Genomic DNA, 21,468 nt, shown 5'->3' on the forward strand with positions numbered 1-21,468 from the left:
GCCTGTAACCTTCCCCGAACAGTGCAGCCAAAAGATTTAATAGTGTCACCAGTAGGGCACGCATAAATAGCAACTTTTATTGGTCACTATTTTGGAAATGTCAGGAGGGCTACAATATGGTTCTGGTTTGCATTCAGCCTTCACTTTGCTCACCTAGCTGAATGTTGGAAAACGTTTTTTCACTGTGGCACATTGTAATTCCTTGTGAAAAAGCGTTTTCACCCACGAGACTTCTGATGTGGGACTTAGCAATATATTTTCTAGTAGTGGCAAGGAATCCACACCCTCTCGTTGAATCTTCTGTAGGGATAACGTCTGTCCTGGTGGCCGTGGGACCCACACGGTCTTGCTCTCTAGCAGAGAGGAGAGATTTGTACCTGGAAGAGTTAATGAGGTGTCCACTGTAGGAACAGGGTATTGGGGTTCAAGGGGACAAGAGAAGACCCACGTGGGACGTGAGACAGACTGAAGGCGGAGGGCCTGGCAGATGGTGGAAGAGGGAAGGGCATCTGTGTGAGACGGGGCCAGCATGGGCCAGAATCTCGGGGGTGGGCGGGAAGTGGGCGTTCTGTTCAACACAGTGGTTCAGAACTCAAAAGCCGTGTTTCAAAGAAAGTCCTCAGTCCTTGCGGTGTGTGCGCCGCGTGCAGGAGCCAGACGCTGCCATCCCACGATGACGTTTCGCTCAGTTCGTGCATGTCCTCGGAGGTGCCGTCTGTCTGTTCCACCTTGTGCGGCGAAGGAAGATCTGCTCACCTCCAGGCACCGTCCCAGCGTCCGAGATCTGGTGCGCGGTGCGTGCTCATTTGTTGCGGCTGAAACTTTCTGCAAAGAGCATTTCAGGGCAGCACGGCTCCCGGTGATGGGGCCCCCGGCTCCGCACTTTCTGAGAACCAAGGGCAGTCTCAGAGGGGGCAGGTCCTGTCGCTCTAGGCCCTGCCGTGTCCAGAAAGAGGCCAGCATTTTACTCCAGACGAATGATTTCAATACCAGGTTGGAAGAGTGCTCCTCACTCAGATTCCTGTCCCCACCGCTCGGTGGCTCACTCAATCACCTTCACCGTGAGAAAGCTCTGGAGCCTGGATACCTGTGGGCACAGGTGAGGAGCCGGTGACACTGCCATATGTGCCGCCCAGCTGGCCTGGGGGCGCCGCGCTCCCCGGGCTGAGTTTGCCTCCGAGGGCTGGGCTGATCCCGCCCCCTTGGCCCGGTCCTCAGCTCTCTAACCTCGGGGCAGCTGAGCCGCGCTTGAGCGTGGAGGATGGAAGTGGAAAAACCCTTCAATCCTGGACAGAAACAATCCCCTAAAGACAAGCCCAACTACAAAACCAATCTGGAAGGAAAACCCGTCTTGTTTAAGGAAACTTGAGAGCTTTTTCCTATTGCAAAGCCAGCTCGATTCCCTCTCCTTTTCATTTATTGGTGACTTTAACAAATGTTTTAAAGAAAATTTGGAACAGCTGGTTTTCCAGAAACTGCTGGAACATAAAGAAAATGCTTCGTTTGGTGCCGTACCCAAATAAACAGGGGTTTAAACCTCAAGCTCTGACGAAGTCTGGCCTCTGGTGGCTCTGGTTACCGAAAAATTGGCCTTTGTTCAAGGTGGATGGTGTATACCCTGCCAGATCGAAATACCTCGTGTGTATTTCGCAATGAGTGCAATTGAATTAATAGATACTGCCTCTCTAAGACCTGGGTGATTTTCCTATAATGTGCACATGGACAGAGGAATTACAAACACCATGGGTGGAAAGTCTGTGTCACTTGTCCAGGTTTTCAGACAAGGGCAGACCACTTACACATTCTTCTCTGAAAAATTAAAAAAAAAAAAAATCTCCCCTTCTTACACGGTAATGATGGGCTTTGTTTTTTAAAATTTGTGTCTGGTATATACGTTCTTTTTTGTCTTTCTACCATATCACATTTGCTTTCTTCCACATCATCTGAAACTGGCTTCCAGAATTAAAACAAACAAAATCTTCCCAGATTGTCAACATTTTAACTCTGGAGGTGAACCCCATGCATCTGAAGCACCCCCTTCTTAGTGCCAGAGAAGGTGGAGCTATTCATCACTTCTGTTTTTTATTAAAATAAAAAAAAAAACAACAAAAAACCTAGCCTGCAATCAGAAGAGGGAAAGGATTTCCCTCCACATATGACTCTGATGGTTTAATTCTGGTTTCTATTCCCCTAGCAGCACTTACTGGTTAATATGCCAGATATCAGGGAGCAGGGATCACTGAAAACACGTTTATGAATGTATTAAACTCCGCGTCAGGACCCAGGGCCAACGATCCCCTGGACGGCAGGACCCAGGCTGCTGAATGAAGTCCACAGGCCGCAGGTCAGACCTACCCTGCAGCAGCACAGAGCAGGGGCTGGAGGTCAGAAGCTCAGCAGAGGCATTTCAAATGCCCACTTAAAATCAACACTGGAGTGTGATCTCATGGAGCCCAGAGTCCATGGCTTAGAAAATATAGACCGTGTGGGCCAGGCGCGGTGGCTCACGCCTGAAATCCCAGCACTTTGGGAGGCCGAGGCCAGCGGATCACAAGGTCAGGAGATCGAGACCATGCTGGCTAACACGGTGAAAACCCGTCTCTACTAAAAAAAAAAATACAAAAAATTAGCTGGGTGTGGTGGTGGGCACCTGTAGTCCCAGCTGCTGGGGAGGCTGAGGCAGGAGAATGGCGTGAACCCGGGAGGCAGAGCTTGCAGTGAGCCAAGATCGGGCCACTACACTCCATCCTGGGTGACAGAGTGAGACTCTGTCTCAAAAAAAAAAAAAGAAAAAGAAAATATAGACCTTGAGATGCAGCCCAGTGTAGGCACCCAGGGTTGCTTGTGTTGGGCCATATCCGTGGCTAGAGAGGTACCTGAGCAAAACTCAGAAACTGCCACCAGAATGCTGGCTTTGACTGCAGGGGACTGAAATTACTGCAGTAAGGTGAGATTTCCCTGAGAAGTGTTGTCCTTTTACTAAAGCATAAAAGAAAGTCTCTCTGATCCCAAATGCCTTGCATATTAGTCCCTTCTCATGCTGCTAATAAAGACATATCCCAGACTAGGTAACTTATAAAGGGAAAGAGGTTTAATGGACTCACAGTTCCACATGGCTGGGGAGACCTCACAATCATGGTGACAGGCAAAAGGCACATCCTACATGGCAGCAGGCAAGAGAGAATGAGAGCCAAGCGAAAGGGGAAGCCCTTAGAAAACCATCAGATCTAGTGAGACTTACTCGCTACCACGAGAACAGTATGGGGGAAACCACCCCCATTATTTGATTATCTCTCACTGGGTCTTTCCCCCAACATGAGGGAATTCTGGGAACTACAATTCAAGATGAGATTTGGATGAGGACACAAAAAACCATATCAGCTTGACTTTGTAAAGAGTCCACTACTTTGACATTTTAGCTTTCCTTAAGGAGCAATAATTTTGCTTGGCTAACAGATCTCTTTCACAGTGTGGTAAGGACTCCAATTTTGAACAGAGCCAGACAGATCATTTGCAAACAGAACCATCTGCAAATGGGCACAAGTTACTCCCAGCACAAGTGAGTAGTTTACCTTGGTGGCCCGTACAGTCTCCACTAAGTAGGGGACTCTGGCACATCTATAGTTTATGCTTATTCACCTGCCTTAATCACTTTAGTGCTCCCAAATGTCCCAGTTCAGAAGATCTGTCATAAGGCTACCCTGGCCATGAGGCATTTCCATGTGTGCAAAATCACTTGAGCACTGGCCCACTTGCTGGGCTAGGCTGGGGACACGAACGTGAGGACTGAATGTAAGGGAGAAACACTGGCGACTGTCATCGGCAGTGGGAATGCAAAGCACTGAGCACCTCAAGGTCCTTAGCCCTCACAACTTCTGTTGCTGGTGGAGTCTGAGGCGGCCCAAGTTTTCAACTGGAAAATTGCATAAGCCACTTTAAAGAGCTTTGAGTCGAATGTGGAAACCTAAACTCAAGGTGCGCTTTGAGTCTAACTGCTGTGTCCTCAGGATCCTTACTGGAACCAAGGAATGCATGAGAAGTGCCTCTGGGCCCAGCCAGAAGGAAGGTATGGAATCTGAGCTGTGTCTTCCTGAGAATAACCTGTTCCTGGCCTCTGAGAACTGCCTGCTGCGGGGATATGACATGCTGTATCCAGGAACCAGTGGAAGGCAGCTGGGCTGGACAGCCAGCACTGATGGGTGAGCGGCCTCCTCTGGCTATTCCTGCAGGCAACACCCAGGCCAGGCAACAGCAATGATCTGGACACAGAGAGAGCCCAAGGGATTCAGTGACTGACAAGCAACCAGCTTGTCCTCTCCTTGGCTGGGGAATGATCGTGACCACATGAAATAGAAGTGTATTGGGATGCTTATAGGTGAGACGAGATTCAGAAGCAGTTGCACCTCCTCTGTGCAAACCAGTTGGCTCTATGGAATGTCCAGCTGCCTTCCATCCTTCTAGACACGGTCAGCAGCAGCAACTTGTATGTCCCCTGTTCTAGGCACCCAACTCTGGAGAAACAGGTTTCAATACTAAACAACAGGGGAGAGGTTTTACAGTAATTTAAAACCCACCTACCCACAATAAACAGGTGACACTGGTCACCAAACACTTCAATCACACTTCTGTCAGCAAAATATTGTCCCCAGTGTGAGTATGTGGATGTGCTTTTAAGTAGATAGATGATGATGATAGATAGATAGAGAGATAGATAGATAGATGATAGATAGATAGATATCAGTAGATATGTCTTGTATGGTATGCTTTATAAAACATACACAAAATACAAATTCTAAAACCACAAGCTGAAAAAATTATAAAAAGAAATTTTAATGTTTTCTTCCCATAGCCCATTGAATCTTCTTCACATCGCACTTGGAGACTACTGTTCCAGAGCACAGGGATCTGAGTTCTGAGCTGGTCATACCACTCTCAGTGTGACATTGGGAAGCTGCTGGTGCCCCGTTCCCCATCTCCAGGCCTCTGTTTCCCTGTCTGTAAATTGAAATGATTGAGAAGAGAGTAGATCTGATGTGCTGTGGGATCTAGGGACTGAGATAGACATGGAGATAGAAGAAGAGAGGGAGGCGGGGAGAGCAGAAGATGGAGAGAAGATGGAGATCAAAGAGAGTGGGAGAGGGAGAGAAGAGAAAAGGAGATAGAGGCAAAGATAGAGAAAGAGAGAATGAAAGGAGGACTGCATAGATAAGATAGCTAGTTAGAGATACATGGAGAGATAGATAGATAGATAGACAACCGACAGACAGACAGACAGATAGATAGATAGATGATAAACAGGCTCTAATTTTCAGGAACCAAGCTAACCAGCCAGCTCCATGTAGCACTGCACAGCCATCATCAAAGATGCTGCTACTCCTACCTCCTTTGCTGTCTGTGACCACTGGGCCCCAGGCTACTATTTGCCCCTGGTTGGGGGTGTGGGGGACTTTCCTTCTTCCTTGGGCTCAGGGTTCTTGATTGAAATTGACTAAAGGAATCAGCTTTTTTCATCCCATGAAATTTTTCCTCAGACTCTTGGAGACTCAAGAAGTGGCTGCTGCTGCGTGCCCCAGCATGGCCTTGGGGCGTTTACGTATGACAGCACTCAATACTTGCCCAACAGGTAGGTGTGATACTGTCACCATTTCTGTTTCACAGACAAGGACATGAGCTTCTGTGGGGTTAGATGACTTGCCCAAGGCCACATGCCCAGCAGGAGAAGGTGCTGCCCGCCCACCCCCTCCACACTTTCCAGCTGCAGGTCAGGAGTGGGTGCATGGACACTCCGTTTCTACCTGCACTGCATATTGAAATGGCTTCAGGGAATGCTCAGATTCTGTTGGTATTTGTGCCTTCCTCTAGACTGTCAGCACTGCAGAGCAAAGCCCCCATCCAGTTCCATTTGTGTCCCCTCTCCACTGCCTGCTGAAGAGATGGGATCTCTGGTTTCGCAAGGGGCTGGTGAAGGTCACCACTCTCTGTTGGATCCTGCAAATGGTCTCCAGTCCAAGTTTCTTAAATTTCCAACTGGCTTGGAGCAGATCAGTTATTGAAGGTCTGAAACGGCTGAAGCATCCAGCCTCCCTGCCGGCTGAGTCTGAAGCAGTTCTTATTGCAGTTCATGCAGGAGGAAGTGTGTTCCTACATTGCTGCCACCCAGAGGCACCGCCTCAAGGAATCTGGGAGGCCCCATGCTCGCCCGGGGTGGGGGCTGGCTCTTACCTCGCCTTGAAAACCTGGAGCCTAGGGTAGTACCTTTCGCAAAATAAACAAATCAACACAGAGCATTACAAAAGACTAAAAGGAATACGAATGTTTTCCTTCAGTTTTACAGCTGAAATAAATACGAAATTCTTTCAATTACACTTGGCATTTTAGACATCGCAATTTTATGAAATGTTGCTGCCATGTCTTAAAAAGTTCCAGCTCTATAACAAAACAGTCTTAAGCTTTTGAAACAACTGGAAAGTAACAGCCAGGTCAAAGGAACATAAAATAAAAACACTGACATATGTAAGCTATACTTGGAGAATACAGTGATTCTGGGTACACATTGCCCAACTATGATTTCTTAACACATAGTATTCAGAGAGCAGATGACCTGCTGGGGCAGCCGCAGTCCCAACACTGACCTGGAGGTACATCAAGAGAGCAAGCTTCCAACCCCATATGCCTGCCTGAGCGTCTGCATCTTCAAAAGATGAAGAAGGGGCCCCAGAGACTGTTTTTCCCCCAAAGTCTCTGAAACAGACTGGGTGTCACCTGTCAATAAAGTTTCATGTGGCTGAGGCACTCACAGGGTGTTTGAGTTAACTCTGGACCAGCAAGGGCTGCTCTTGTGTCTGGCTCTGTCATAACGTGGCCAGTGCTTAGTGTAGAATGTTCTAGATGCTCCACGTGGAAGGGACTCTGAGGCCTCAGAAATTGGGGTGTTTGCCTGCAAAGGCCTCTTGGAAAAGATTGGTTTTCTCCTCTCTTCATCTGTTTCATCACCAAATAATTTTGGTAAAGCATATTGAACGAGATAATAAACTCTTCCCCACTCAGTTTAAATTTGATAAAAGTAAATGCCAAAGTGAGTGTTGGGCAGATTGGGGTGTGCAGAACTCACAAAGGAAGTGGCTAAGAACAAATCCTACAAGTCTCAGACCTCCAGCCAGATTAAGGACGGAGAGGTCGTAAATGGAGATATAGCCAGGTACCCATGCTGTGCAGGCGCCCTGTGGGTGCTCTGCCCTCTGCTCCCCCAAGGTGGGAAAAGGTGCCCAGTGAGAGGAGGCGCCTCCATGGACTGCATAGACTCTGCAGCTTCAGGAGGTGGACAGCTGCCCAGTCCTGCCTGGGAGAGCTCAGGGGCCACTGAGCCACGGGGTAGGCTGTGACCGAGAGAGCGCAAGTTGCTGCTGCCCAGCTGGGGAATAATGGCTCCCCCGCACCCCCATTGTAGTCAAAATCTGGCAGTCAGCACCAGATGTAGAATCCTGGGAAGGAGGGGAGGGATTTTCACCTGGGGTCTGGGAACATCAGGAGCTCTGTTGTGACAGGCAACAAAAGTCTGCGTTGGGTGGACAACCAGAAAGTTGCAGGCCGAGCAGGGACTACGAGCACAGAACTCTGGTGAAATAGGTGCTGTGCAGTGAGAACACTATCCATCTGCATTTCGGAAACCAAAACCCCATGGTGGGCTCTTTGTGTGCGTGTACAGATGCAGGCTGTTCTCGTGATGGTGAGTGAGTTCTCATGAAATCTAGTTGTTTAAAAGTGTGTAGCACTTCCAGCTTTGCTCTTTTCCTTCTGCTCCAGCAATGTAGGACATGCTAGCTTCCCCTTTGCCTTCTGCCATGATTGTAAGTTTCCTGAGGCCTCCCCAGCCATGCTTCCTGTACAGTCTATAGAACTGTGAGCCAATTAAACCTCTTTTCTTTATAAATTACCCAGTCCCAGGTAGTTCTTTACAGCAATGTAAGAACGGATTCATACACTATACATATCTTTATATATAGGCAACACAGCATGCGTGTATGTGTATATACATATATATTTGTGTGTGCAGACACACACACAAACTTTCAGATTTGCAATGCAGATTGAGAGTATTTAGACCTTCCAGCACTCATCCCTCTTATGGCAACTGAATCCCAATTACCCACATATTCTCGTCAAAGATATGGCTCCCTGAGGGAAGCTGTGATTCAATTATAATGTGACACGTGCTGTATGACATATGATCAATATGTGATGTGTAATATATATGCATACAAATATATTTATATAATTCTCTTTAATATATAATTAATATATGATTAATATATATATAATTCTCATTGAAATGCATGCACCAGAGGAATGAAATTTGAGCTGAATTTCTAAGGAGAGGAGTTGATATTATGCCTGAGAAGGAGAATTAATATTCTTTAAATGAGGAAAACGGCAGATGTAAAACCATAGGGATTCAAAGGAATTTGCTAGATTTGGAAAATGGCAAATATTATCAATGTAAAAACAATCCTTATTAATTATCAAGGTTGAGTTTGGGAGTGAGCCAAGATGAGTCAGGCCAGAGGATTTTTGAGCTAAGAGTAAGTCATGTCTACTGTAAACCCTGGGCTTGTGGGCACATTACATTGCATTTAACTATTTATTTTGAAGGAGTAATAGATTCACAGGAAGTTGGAAAGATAATTTAGAGAGATGCCTATATCCTTCACACAGCTTTTGCCAATGGTAAAAGCTTATGTAATTACAGTACAGAATGAAAATCGGAAAATTAACATTGGTACAATTGAGACTTTGCCAGTTTTACATGCACTCGTGTGTGTGTGTGTGTGTGTGTGTGTGTGTGTGTGTGTGTGTATTTAGTTCTATGCAATTTTAGCCCATATGTCAATTGGTGGAATCACCGAGTCAAGGAATAAGATTGCCCTGTCATCACAGGGGTCCCCTTTGTGCTATCACTTTGCAGTCACACCCATTTCCCTTCTCCTCCTCCTCCATCCCAAAACTTGCATCACTAATCACCTTCCATCTCTATCATTGTTAAAGAATGTTCCAGAGAGGGGATCATACAGTATATAACCATCTGATACTGGCTTTTTTATTCAGCATAATGTTGTGGAGAGCCACCCAGTTGTGTACAGTGATAATTTGCTCTGGTTTACTGCCGAGTTGTATTCCATTATACGGACATGCAGCAATTTGTTCAGCCATTCATTCATAGAAGTTGTTGATATGGGTTGTTTTCCGTTCAGATTTTTGTTTGACATCAGTTTTCATTTCTCTGGGCTATATGACCAGGAATGTAACTGATGAGTGGTATTCTATGTGCCTGCTTGGCTTTTTAAGACTGCCAAATGATTTTCCAGAGTGTTTGTATCATTGGCATCCCCTAGGCAACATATAAGGGATCCAGTTTCTCTGTATCCTTGACAGTACTTGGTATTATTACCAAGTACTTTTTTTTTTTTTTAGCAGTTCTGGTAGGTGTGTAATTATATCTCATTGTGATTCTAATTTGCATTTCCTTAATGGGTAATAATCTTGAATATATTTTAATGTGCTTATTTGCCATCCATATATCCTCTGGTAAATGGCCTATCTTTTGCCCAGTTTCTAATTGAATTGTTGGTATTTACTGTTGAATTTTGATCATTCTTTCTATGCATCTTTCGGTCAGATATGTGGCTTGCAAGTGTTTTCTCCCAGTATGTATCTTGGTTTTGTTTTGTTTGTTTGTTTTTGTTTTCATTCTCTTAACAGAGTCATTTGCAGAGCAAAAGTTTTAAATTTTGATGTAGTTTGATTTCTCAAAATTTTCGTTTATGGATCATGTTTTTGCTCTAATGTCTAAGATTATTTTTGTCCCTGGCCCTATTCTTTAGTCTACAGAGCTCCAGCTTTTCTTGGGTCTATTTTTTTTTTTTTTTTTTTGGTCTGTGTCTGTTGACGTTTCTGATTTGCACACATCTCCAGTGCCTCACTCCAGATATAAAGGAGGCAAAAGATAAACCCCGAGGACTTGCCACTCTGCTGTTTCTGAAGGCCAAGATCCCCTAGCTCATTGCATTCTTCCTTCCGCCATTCAGAATTGTATGTTTATATTACATATGAGGTCTGGGATTGTTAGCTACTCTTAGTCAGGGAATTAGGGAGAAATTTGTCTATTCCATCTTGTCTGGAACCAGAAGTTGGTCCATAGCATTTTGATTCTGCCGTTTTTTCCACAAATTTTTCATTCTGGGAATCCTTTGATAACAGTTTATGAATGTAAGTATTTGAAAAAAATTTATCAACATTGGGTTTTTGTGAATAAAGTATTTTCTAGAGCAAATCCAGTTAAATCCATTTCAAATAAAAATGGAAACACTTGAAATATTTAGCTGCCATATAGAAAGTTGGTCAATGAATTATTTCACCAAAACTATTTTCATCAAGATCAATTTTCTCCCAAATAAATTTTGCAGTCAAGTTTCGATTCATAGATCAGTATCTTGTCTACATATCATTTATTCATTTTAGTCTTTGCCAATTTTATACTTTCTATTATGGTCATAGTAGTTTTTAACTCTAATATTTTCTAGATCAGTTTTTACAGATCTGGATGTGCCAAGAAATTTTGATTCTTCTGACAGCTTTACAGCAAGAATTTCCGCTATCGTTGCTTTTATTTTGTACTGACTTGTTTCTGTCATAATAAATTATTATGAACAGAATGAAGTATTGGCTTCTGGTGTTCACTTCTTAGCAAATCCTTAAGAAAAACAATTCCCCCTCTATTATCCGACATGGCTGCATTGTTGAGGACTGGACAGCCTTTCTCTCAGGATGCACGTAAAAAGAAACTGAACCTGTATCCTTAGCAACCGCTACAAGTTCCGTCTCCTCCCAGCACCCCTGGGCACCCTCCGGAGTCGGTCTACACAGGTCTGAGTGTGGGAGGAGCTTAAGGCTCAAGGAGGAGCTGGCTGCAAAGATGCTGCTGCCAGTGCTTGAGTGCAAGGAGGCTGTGAAGGCAGGAGCGGGCTGGTCTGGAAGTCAGCTGGGAAGGGGCTAGCCCTGGTGGCTGTGCTGCAAGAATCAGGGGAAGGAGGTGAGCAGATGTGCCCAGGGGCCAGCATAATGGAGACTCCTTTGATAATATAAGGAAATCCAAGTTTGTGCAGCCACTTTTCCTTACCCCACCCCGTCTCCTCCCTCCAGCATCTCAGTGAGTTTCACAGGAGTCTTCCATGTTGCCACACCTGTCCTTGCCCCGTGGCACTGTGGGAGTGTGCCGCTCACTTCCTTCTCATCCTGACAACGCCTTCAACCAGGAAGCAAACCAGCAGTGACACGGCAGCTTCAAGAGGATCAGACTGCGGAGGCAGAGCCAGGCACTTCCCTGGGCTCCCCTCGTCCCTCGTTCACTCAGGGATGGAGGTTTCTATCCACCTGCAACGTTGTCACCTAACATTTTTCTGGTGGAGGCACTGCGATGGTCAGCAGAGCTCCCAGGACTCCTCTGGAGTCAGGCTGGGTTGAGGTGTCTCTTTCAGGATGAGGCGGGCTGAGGGAGACAAGAGCATCCTGCAGAACGAAGAGGACAGACACAACCGGAAGCACTCAGGGTTCGCGGGGGCACCTCTGGAAAGCTCTCTCACCAAAGCAGCACCGCCTGTGACCCTGCTCTCCAGGCAACCGAGTCGGGAGCATACCCAGCCAAGCCTTCAGACCAGAAACCTCTGTCACCCTCTGCCTAACCCCCCTCTCTGGTCAATGTCCAAGTCTATGGATTCCTGAGACTTCTCAGGGTGGCGCCCTCCTGCTCCGGCCTGCAGCCTCCCTGCTTCAGTGACTTGCCACTTTCTCACTGGGTTTTCTCTTCCGTCTGGGCCTTTTTCCTGCTACTTCACCTGTTTCTCCCTTTTCCCTCTGCCAGTGGAGAGACCCCAGACAGAAATCTGGATCTGTTGCGGCCATAACTCAGCAGCCCGGGTGGCTCCCCACTGCCCAGAGGGGGAACTCCGAAGATGAAGTTCAAACTGCTAAGACTGACTAAAGTCACCCAAAGGTCCCCAGATGTCCAGCTTCCTGGAGTCTCCCTTTGCTTTAAGAAAAAAAAAAATGGACTGAAATGTTGCAGAAAGTCCAGTTTCCTTCCTGAGGACTTTAAGGGGTCGCTAGGGAGGCTGATATTTCCTGTCCATCTTTCACTCTTCACGGCTGTTCTGGACCTTGCAACATGGTCCTTCTTGCTGCTGAAGGCTATGGGCCTATGTCCAGCCACTAAATGCACACAAGCATTGGGATGCAGCATTTAACACACTTGACTGAATATTTAGGGATGAGATAAAGGAATGGTAATTCTGAAAGGGGGAAAAACAGACTTAAAATTATACATCTGGTTCCAGAACCATAGGATGCTCTATCCATCTGTGCCCTTTTCTGGAAAGTCTCGTGCCTAGAAGGGAAAGATGATGAGGTGGAGGCAGCAATTTGGGATCCTGTGTTGGCAGAGGCGATGTAACTGTTTATTGGGGGGGATATGAGACTGACTTCAGGGTGGAGAGGCTGGAGAGTGGAGAAAGTCTGTGCTAGAAATCAGAACTCTGAGGTCAGGTTCCAGGCGCTAAGTTGCATGGCAAATGTGCCTCATTCATGTTCCTCTAACCTCCATTTCCTTATCTGAGAAATGGGAATAATAACTCTGGCCTTACTTCCCGGAGTTATGAAAATCAATTGAGAAAATACAGGCAGCTGTAAAAATAGAAAAGTAGAGTATCTGCATTCACCAATTCCTTAAGGAAATGGGGGCAGAGTTGAAGGGCAGGCCAGACCCCCGTCCATGCAGACTTCACAATTCAATCCCGAGACCACAATGTGTCTAAAACATTATGAATTTAGGAAATGCCTTTTCAATATGGTGAAGAAAATAGGAGGGCCCCGGTGGCAGTAAAGCCCAGAAGAGCTGCAGCTGCTTCCAATGAAAAGCAAACCACCCGAGAGCGTCCCACGGCGGCCCTGGCTTTGGAAACAGCCACAGCACAGAAGACGACAGCCGCCTCTGGGCTTTCACAGCTTGGGGGAATTGGAAGACTTTACTAGGACCCAGAAAACCTACTTAGCCTGGAGCATGAAGCATGGTTGGGTGGGTAACCAGGAAGGAATCTCTCCTTGCTCCCCTGTGGCCTCTGCCGGGGAGGCTCCCCATATGGATAAGCACACCCAGAAACCTTTCAGGAGAGGAGCTGTAAGGGGGTCAGTGAGTTGCATGTTTTCAGGGTGACGCCTAGACCTGTGGCTGGTGACATCAGAGACCCGCTGGGTGGCAGCAGCAGCCCTGGGACAAAAACAAATGCCACCCAGCCACAGCCACAGCCAGCAAGCGGGAGCAGTGGGAGGCTGAAGAGCTGGAGCCACAGGCTGCTCCCAAGGGACAGGGACAGGCCCCACAGCCACTGTGTGACCAGGGCCCAGGTGCCTGCCACTGCCCCCAAACAGCTGAGCTACAAAGCGTGTCTCTGAAAGGAGCGGTCCCTGGAGAGAGGAGAGGCGTGCATCCTTCCTTGCTTGCCCCGTGTGTTCAAGGTGCCCCATACCTCTTTTTCCTATGACTCCATGTCAACCAAGAATGCTGACTTGCTGCCAAGGCCCACAGGAACATTCTCCACCAGGTTGAACAACAGGAAGGCCAACTTGAACCCCGACAACGTCATAAGAGTTTCTTACAGACACGCACCCTGGTTCCAGATAAGGTCTCCTTCCTACTGGAAATATTTATTAGCAACCTGCCAAGGAACTGGAGATTGTTCCTTAGAGAGGAACTTGGGATGTCTTGGGGTGTGTCTCTGTTCCAGCCCAGAAACACCTCCAGGTGGGGATGATGATGCCACCAAGCTGGTCATCTGTAGAAGCCTCCCCACATCCTGAGGCTCTGAGCAGAGCCTGTAGCAGGCTATATCTCTGTGCTGCCGTCCCAGCCACCGCCTGCTGCTCCGGGAGATGACACTGGCAAAGATGAACGGGGGATAAAAATAGCAGGCTCAGGAATAGACTTCATTAAGCATTCGATTGTCTTTGCCCCAGATGATATTCCTGGGAATTTTGCTTCAAATTATTTTGCACTATATTTTAAAGCAAAAACAAAAACAAACCTGAAACTCATCCCAACTGATGGCTACTGGCAGACGTCTGTTTTTTTAATTCTGTATCAAATGAAAGGGCTTGAATTCCAAATGGGTTTGCAGTCAGCTGTATTTACAAATCAATTTTAAAATGGGGATGTTTTGTTCCCAAATATGAATGAACTATTTAGAGCCTGAAAAATCAGAAACAAAACCCACACAGCCTGTGATATTCACTGTGTAGTCCAACATGATGGTCGTATAAGTTGACTTTAAATTCAAGGCAAATATGCTCCAGTTAAGATCAGTCATATGCATGTTTTTAGGGCTGTTTTGCTTTTCTTTAAACTTTGCACTGTTCCCTGCCCTCTTGTTCTCACACCCACTCAAGTTTCCATCTCCATATTAAAATGAGACTTTCAGAAACTGTTCAAGAAGTAGCTTTTCCTGTAGAAACCATCAGCCTCTTTGCTGTTGTGAAGTTTCGGGTGCAACTGATTGAAAGGAAGGGTGCAAAAAAGGCTACCCACACTGTTTTGGAGCAGAGAACCCAGAAGCCCCTGTGGCTTGTCTCTAAGACAGCATCCACCTGCCCCGTTCTCCCTCTACTCTTGGACGGTCTGCCAACGGGAACTGCTGCATTCTGCCTCCAATGGCCCTCTGAGAGGGCTTCTCTTTCGTCATCCTTTTCTGCCTTTGTGCTTTTGCCACAGGCTGGCCTTGTACTCTCTCTCCAGCCTGGAGGGCAGGTTCAAAGACTTTCTCTTTACATTTCACTTAGCAAGAATACGTCTTAAAAGCTTAACACACATTCGTGCCTCCCCAGAACAATTAAATTCGCTGTTGGCAGTGTCCCCCACAAGCTAGAAGGGACCGAGATTCAAGTTAAAACCTATACACTTCTCCTAGCAATTAAATGGGGTAACTGAGAACTGGGTGGGTGTTTTTCCTTTCAAATTGAGAGGGTGTGGAACCCAAGGCTGACCTGGGAAGAACTGGAGGCCTGGGCACATAAGCCTCTTGTGACACACCGCCATTGAGCTTCTTTGAACCTCTGTCTCCTCATCTTTAGAAGAGGTGTAGATATACCCATCAGCCCTTCTCTCAAGCCAGTTACAAGGACTGAAATGGCCTCATCTTTCTCACTGTCCCTATTCTGCACAATATTATTAGAAATGATCTGAAGTCAAATGGGAAATTTACTGATAGTGGTTTCCTGTGAAACCAGCTAAAGACGGTCAAAACAACCACCTCTCTGCAACATCTGAACCAAGACCTCGTGCTGTCATCACTCCTGCAAGCTTCTTTCTACAGACAGGGCAGCCCCAGCCTAACCTCGTAGGATATTTTCGCTTTATCCCCTACAAGAGAAGGCCTCAAACCCAGCAGCCACCCATAGGAACTTCCGTTCTTCTGTTGCACAGCTGAAGCAATGCCTTCATTTCTAGAGAGGTGCAGAGTCTGAAGCCCAGAGAGTGGGTTCAGCTCACCCAAGGTTATGCAGCCAGTCAGTTGCAGAGGAGGGAGTTACAAGCAGTCAGGCCAGCTCAGGCGAGCCTCTCACAGGTGGAAGATCATATCCCAGCATTGAGGCTGGGTGTGGAGCTCCCTGATTGACATGTTACAAGGACAGGTGTGAGGGTCTGAGTCGCATCACCTGTCAGGGAGCAGAACGAGGGTTCTGTCCTCCTCCTTCCTAATTTGTTTTATCCTCACTGTCACCTTCTGGGGACAGCCCAAACTTCCCCAGCACCCTCCCGCCTTCCGCCTGGCTTTGAAGACTCTCAGTATTTAGGTTGGAGCATCTTCTGCTGTTCAACGACTGGGAATAAGTATGAGCATTCCAAGGGAGTGGTTTCCATGGCAACAACCACCTCATGGAACGTTTCAGAACTTTTACCTCCTACTCATAGTACTGCAGAAATTCAGAAAGCATAAGGCATAAAGATGAGTGCTAATTATCTGACCTGAATTTGCTGTGGTGGGCAGAAGAAAGACAAGTGCAATGCAATCTGGCAGGCATTCCTCATTGGCACAGATTCAAATTACTTTCTGGAAGTGAATCATTGTCATATTATTATAATTTTCTGTTAGAGGTGGCACCAGGTATCAAACAGAGGTGCACTGTGGAAGGCTCTGCCTCGTGACTTTGAGGGTGTAGAGTTGTTTTCTGGCACTGCCTTTTGGTCAACCTGGCAGAAATAATGATCACGTTGGTTAGGCTGTCTCTATCCATGTGTTGTCTGTGGAGTAGCAGAATAGCCGGTGATAATTAGTTAGGATTGAAACATAGATCACTGAAGTCCGAAACACTTGGTCTTAGATGTCTGAGTGCTGAGGCTGACTAGGTGGATGGACTTTATCTCATGAGATGAAAAGCCCATGAGTCCACTTCTAGGATAATGGAATACAGATTCGAAATGAGCATCAGAATGGCTGTGAAAAGCCATGTCAAGAGATTCTCTCTTCTTCAAGACACTTCCGGAAAACACTACCTATGAAAACAAATTATCCTCTTTCATTTCTTTAGGGCCCGTAGGGTGGTCATCTCCCTTACCTAGTACCGAAGCCAAGTGCTGTTTGAGCTGATGCATAGACTGGAAGCTACAGGCACAGACTCTAGAGCCAGAGGACTCCAGCAGAGCAGCCTTGGACAGGGTGCCCAACCTAAGTTTCCTTACCTGCAAAATGAAGATAATAATATGATCGTCCTAGCAAAATTTCAAAGAAAATCACATATAATTTTCAATCTATAATAATTGTAGAAAATCTTGCATTTTATAAGCATTAATTTAAAAAAATGACACAGGCCAAATGTGGTGGCTCAGGCCTGTAATCCCAGCAGTTTGGGAGGCCAAGGCAGGAGGATTGCTTGAGGCCAGGGATTCAAGACCAGCCTGGGCAACATAGTGAGACCCCATCTCAACAAATAATTAAAAAATTAGCTGGGCATGGTAGCATGTGCCTGTGGTCCCAGCTACTCAAAAGGCCAAGGCGAGAGGATCCCCTGAGCCCAGGAGATCAAGGCTACAGGGAGCTATGATTGTGCCATTGCACTCCAGCCTGGGCAACAGAGTGAGGCACTGTTTCAAAAAAACAAAAACAAAAGTTGACAAAAATTGACACGGAGGTCCAAGGAGTAGCACTAATTTGGTAGACAAAGAATTGCAGTTTGGGTACACTGAATCAGGCCAGCCCCAAAGACTGTCCTCTCAGGCAAGCACAGGGGAAGTTTCTTACAGGAGATTTCTACAGAACGTTGTTTCTGGAGGTAGTTCACTGGCTAGGCAGAAATCCTAAATGGCAAACCCATTCTGATTGGTTAATTAGGGTACACCCAGCTGGGGCATGTTGAAGGCCAGGGGATACCGACTTCCGTTGTTTTTTCAAGTCTACTCGAACATTCTGTGGTTTGACCCTTAGCAGGTGCGAGTGCACTCCTCCTGCAATCTCTGACTCCACTTTAGGAAACCTTAGCCTTAGTTACTTCATTTTCTTTCACATAAGCCATCTTTTTAATGTATACTTTTTAGCTTGAAATTTCACATTTGAAATAATTTATAATCAAGAAGTGAGTGTGAAGACAGACCGTGATTTGATTAACGTGTTTAGACTCCACTCTAAAAAGCTGTAGCATCAGTTACATGCATTCTTACAGGCTATGTTGCCATTACCACATATTTACTATAACAGGAATTGTGACATATTCACCATAAAAGGGCACTTGTACAAAACAATTTGGGTTAAAATCAGGTGCGGCAATGTGTCTGCCTTCCCTGGACCCTTCCTCACCAAACTTTCATTCTTGCTCTAGGATGTCTGTTCGCTTTGGCCCTTAAATGGTTTCTCATTGCTTCCTAATTCTATCTTTTCCAGTGAGACATGAGAATCATTGAAGGCATGCATTATCATCGATATGCCTTTTATGCCACTTTCATTCATTCAACAGATATCATTGTCAGACCCAGCATTTGTGCCACCTCAAATTCTCTTGTCCACACCTTGTGACCCAGGACCTTGGACTACTTCCTGACCCTCATCATTCCCATGGTCACATGGGTTTTGCAGGCAATGTTGTCCAGCCATCTGGGACAGACGCATCCAGTGGATAGGCCTTGAACTTCAGGGTTTGCAATCTGGCTTCCTCAAGTGATGAAACCCAGAAGTAAAGAGGTGTTAATGTCATGCTGGGAGCCTTTTGACCTATGGGAGAAGTAGACAGGGGATGGGGAGTCTACTAGTTCATTCTCACACTGCTATAAAGATACTACCTGAGACTGGGTAATTTATAAAGAAAGGAGGTTTAATTTACTCACAGGTTCTTTACGGCTGGGAGGCCTCAGGAAACTTACAATCATGGCAGAAGGTGAAGGGGAACCAAGGCATGCCTTACATGGTGGCAGGAGAGAGAGGGAAGGGGAAAGCGCCAGACACTTATCAAACCACCAGATCTTGTGAGAACTCCCTCACTATCACGAGAACAGCATGACAGAAACCACCCCTATGATCCAATCACCTACCACCAGGTCCCTGCCTCAACACGGGGGGATTACAATTTGAGAAGGGATTTGGGTGGGAACACAGAGCCAAACCATATTAGAGGAAGAAGTTCCTCTCTATTGCTCCATTCAGCAGATTACTCTATGCATAGCTTTTCCATACAAGCTGTCCGGTGACATCCACCTGTCTTCGAGAGTCACCTGTCAAGTGATGGCCGGGTAGCTGAGCATCCACTGAAAGCAGGCCAGAGGTGTAATACATCACCTTGTTTTTGTTTACCACTTACCTCTAATTTAATTCTCTCTTCCCTCACTCTTGCTGCCCTGGGATTTCACTTTTCTGTGAAACATTGGCACTCATGCTTTGCTTCAATCATTTTCTAGGGAATCTAAGCTAAAACAAGAATGTACATATGTTGCAGGAGCTGTAAGCGTTGGGATAAATGGGTCAACAAGAAAGGCAGGATCTTTGCTTTGGTGAACCCTACATCTTTGAAGGTAGACAACAGACTTTCTTGAGTGAATGCAAGCTGGCGTGTACTACAGCTACTGCAAAGGGATAGCTGATTTTAAGTAGCTGAAGAGAAATTAAGAAACAAAAGAGAGTGTCAAGTTTCTAGTATTTTGACAACTGATTTTCAGCATCAAGTAATCAGGTTATGTAGTGAGGTGATTGATAGGGCCAAGGAAACCACAGCAGGCTCCTGACTGGCATCCTACAAGGGAGGAGGCTGCATGTCTCATTGTGGCTGCGCGAAGATGCCCTGGGGCGATCCACCTCCAAATGGGACTTACGGGCAAATTTTTGAGCTAACTCAGAGGTTATTTGGAAAGCTGAGATGGAGCTATCTGTGCCACTCCCCCAACTCCTATAACATGCACACATGTGCACAGCCACGCCCAAGCACACATACAACACAGGCGCTTGATGTCATGTATTCATCCAGTGCTATGGGATGCCTGTCGACCACTGCACCACGAGTCATCTTCATGGCCGCAATCTTTTGTACACAGAGGAGCCAGGGAAAGGGGGCTGCATACTGGAGGGAGCTTCAAGTTCCAGGCCACCCTCAGCCTACTGAGAACAGAGGGCTTGGATCACCAGGGCATTTATCTGCAGGCACATGGAGGACCGGCCCTCGTGGCCTTGGCTAGCTAAGCCAGCTTCTCATCCATCAACAGCATGCAGGAGCACTCCAGGGCCTTCTCACCCAGTACACAACTCAGTATCAGCACCCACAGCTACAAAAGCTTGTTTCCAGGGATGCTTGGGTGGGGGTGGAGAGACAGAAAGCTTCAGTAATTTCTCCACTGTTGACAAACACACAGCTTGAAGTCATTTCAGACCCCGCCTAGCAGTACCCTCCTGTGATATTGCAGTCCGAGAGCCCTGCTCTACCCTGAGAAACCACTAGGCAGGCGAGCTCGCTGGAGCAGCTACTGCTGTACCAATTAGCATGACTGTGCAGACCTGACAAATGACGAGGTAGAAAGGCCTGCATGGTAAGGTCTTAACCTTTTAGGTTGACATAAAATTGGAAGAAACTGCTCGCGTTAGAAATAATTACTGCTGATAATGAATACAATTAAGCATAAAAGAATCTTTATAACTCTGGTACCATTTGTGCACTTAGAAATCGGCTCATATTTTTCCCTTCACAGATGTTACAATAATGGTGTCAACACTTTTATTTCTTTGTCCATAAGCTGAAAATTATGGCTGTTTCATAAATTGCTAACGTGCTCAGAAGATGGAGGCCCAGCTGCAGGGCACATGAGTTCAGACTTCTGCTCGAGCCTCATGTTTCACAATGACCTCAGTTTCCTGTGCTGAATGGGAACCGATGCGAGTAAGTACTTGTAAAACTGTTTTTGAAGAGTGAAGTTATGAAGAGGTGCTGCGTGTCAAACATCTGCTTCATCCATTACACTCGACTAGGAGCTGGGAATATACAGTAGGGGCAAGACGCATCAATAAATTAAAATTCTCCTGTGAGCACACTTTCTAAGTGTGTGCCAATTTGAGCTATGAAAAAAGAAAAAGATGCCAAACAAGAAAAGGGAAGTTTTTTTGCTCACTTTACCAGAGCTGGCTTGGGTAGCAATCACTATAATCTGAGTTTCTTTATGTAACTGATGGGTTTCTTTGTCAACTCATGCGCAGCGTTCCATGGTTGATGTGTATAATTTAGAGGCTACATAAAACAATGAGGCTCCCATTCCTTTGAAAAGCCACGTTCATTTTCCTCAACGATATAATCTTTAAAATACTTTGATGATATAATCCTCAAAAGACTAGAAAGATGGAAGAAAATAAATAAAGTGTCATTATAGCTCAGTGTGTAGGTTACAGATGGCATAAATACTCCAATAGTTATTTATTGTCTGGAATTCAATACTGTTAATTATGTTAGGTTACGTCACCGTACCTGGAACATGAAATTTCTCAAAACTGACGTATCCATTAGTGAAAGAACAATATGTAGAAATGCAATGGGGTTTTGAAGTTTTTAAGTGAGTTGCTGCAGGTTCCTCCTCTAAATAAGTGGCTTAGGTAGAGGGCATTCCCCACCCCTTCTCACACACATGCGCAACCACCGTGGCCGATCTGAAGCCAGGCACGTCCACGTGGCAGGATGACGGAGTCAGGAAATTGGAAATGGAATGCTCAGTAATCCTCGCAGCCTTTCCCCTTGTCCCAGCATCTTCCCCTTCACATCATATATCAGAGACAGTGCAGATTGTTTATAACCCCACATCATTCCTGGTACCAGAGGCCCGGTCTCTGTGCTGGGTGGGGTTTGGCCCAGCAATGCGAACCACGTGCAAGGCTGCGTATGCAGCTAGGAGCAGACAGGGATTGTGCAGCT

At 46.2% G+C, this 21,468-nt stretch overlaps 1 long non-coding RNA gene across 1 annotated transcript; it reads right to left on the bottom strand.

Annotated features, from left to right (window-relative positions):
• Nucleotides 1-12,470: 12,470 nt before the first annotated feature.
• LOC116478336 (uncharacterized) lies at nt 12,471-15,906 on the bottom strand. Its single transcript, XR_004250758.1, has 5 exons — nt 15,822-15,906; nt 14,337-14,369; nt 13,844-13,983; nt 13,575-13,739; nt 12,471-12,546 (listed from the first exon to the last, which is right to left on the bottom strand). It is a non-coding gene; the product is annotated as an uncharacterized LOC116478336 (long non-coding RNA).
• Nucleotides 15,907-21,468: the final 5,562 nt, after the last annotated feature.

Source organism: Hylobates moloch, unplaced genomic scaffold (assembly GCF_009828535.3).
Source record: "Hylobates moloch isolate HMO894 unplaced genomic scaffold, HMol_V3 SCAFFOLD_3, whole genome shotgun sequence".
NCBI lineage: Eukaryota > Metazoa > Chordata > Mammalia > Primates > Hylobatidae > Hylobates > Hylobates moloch.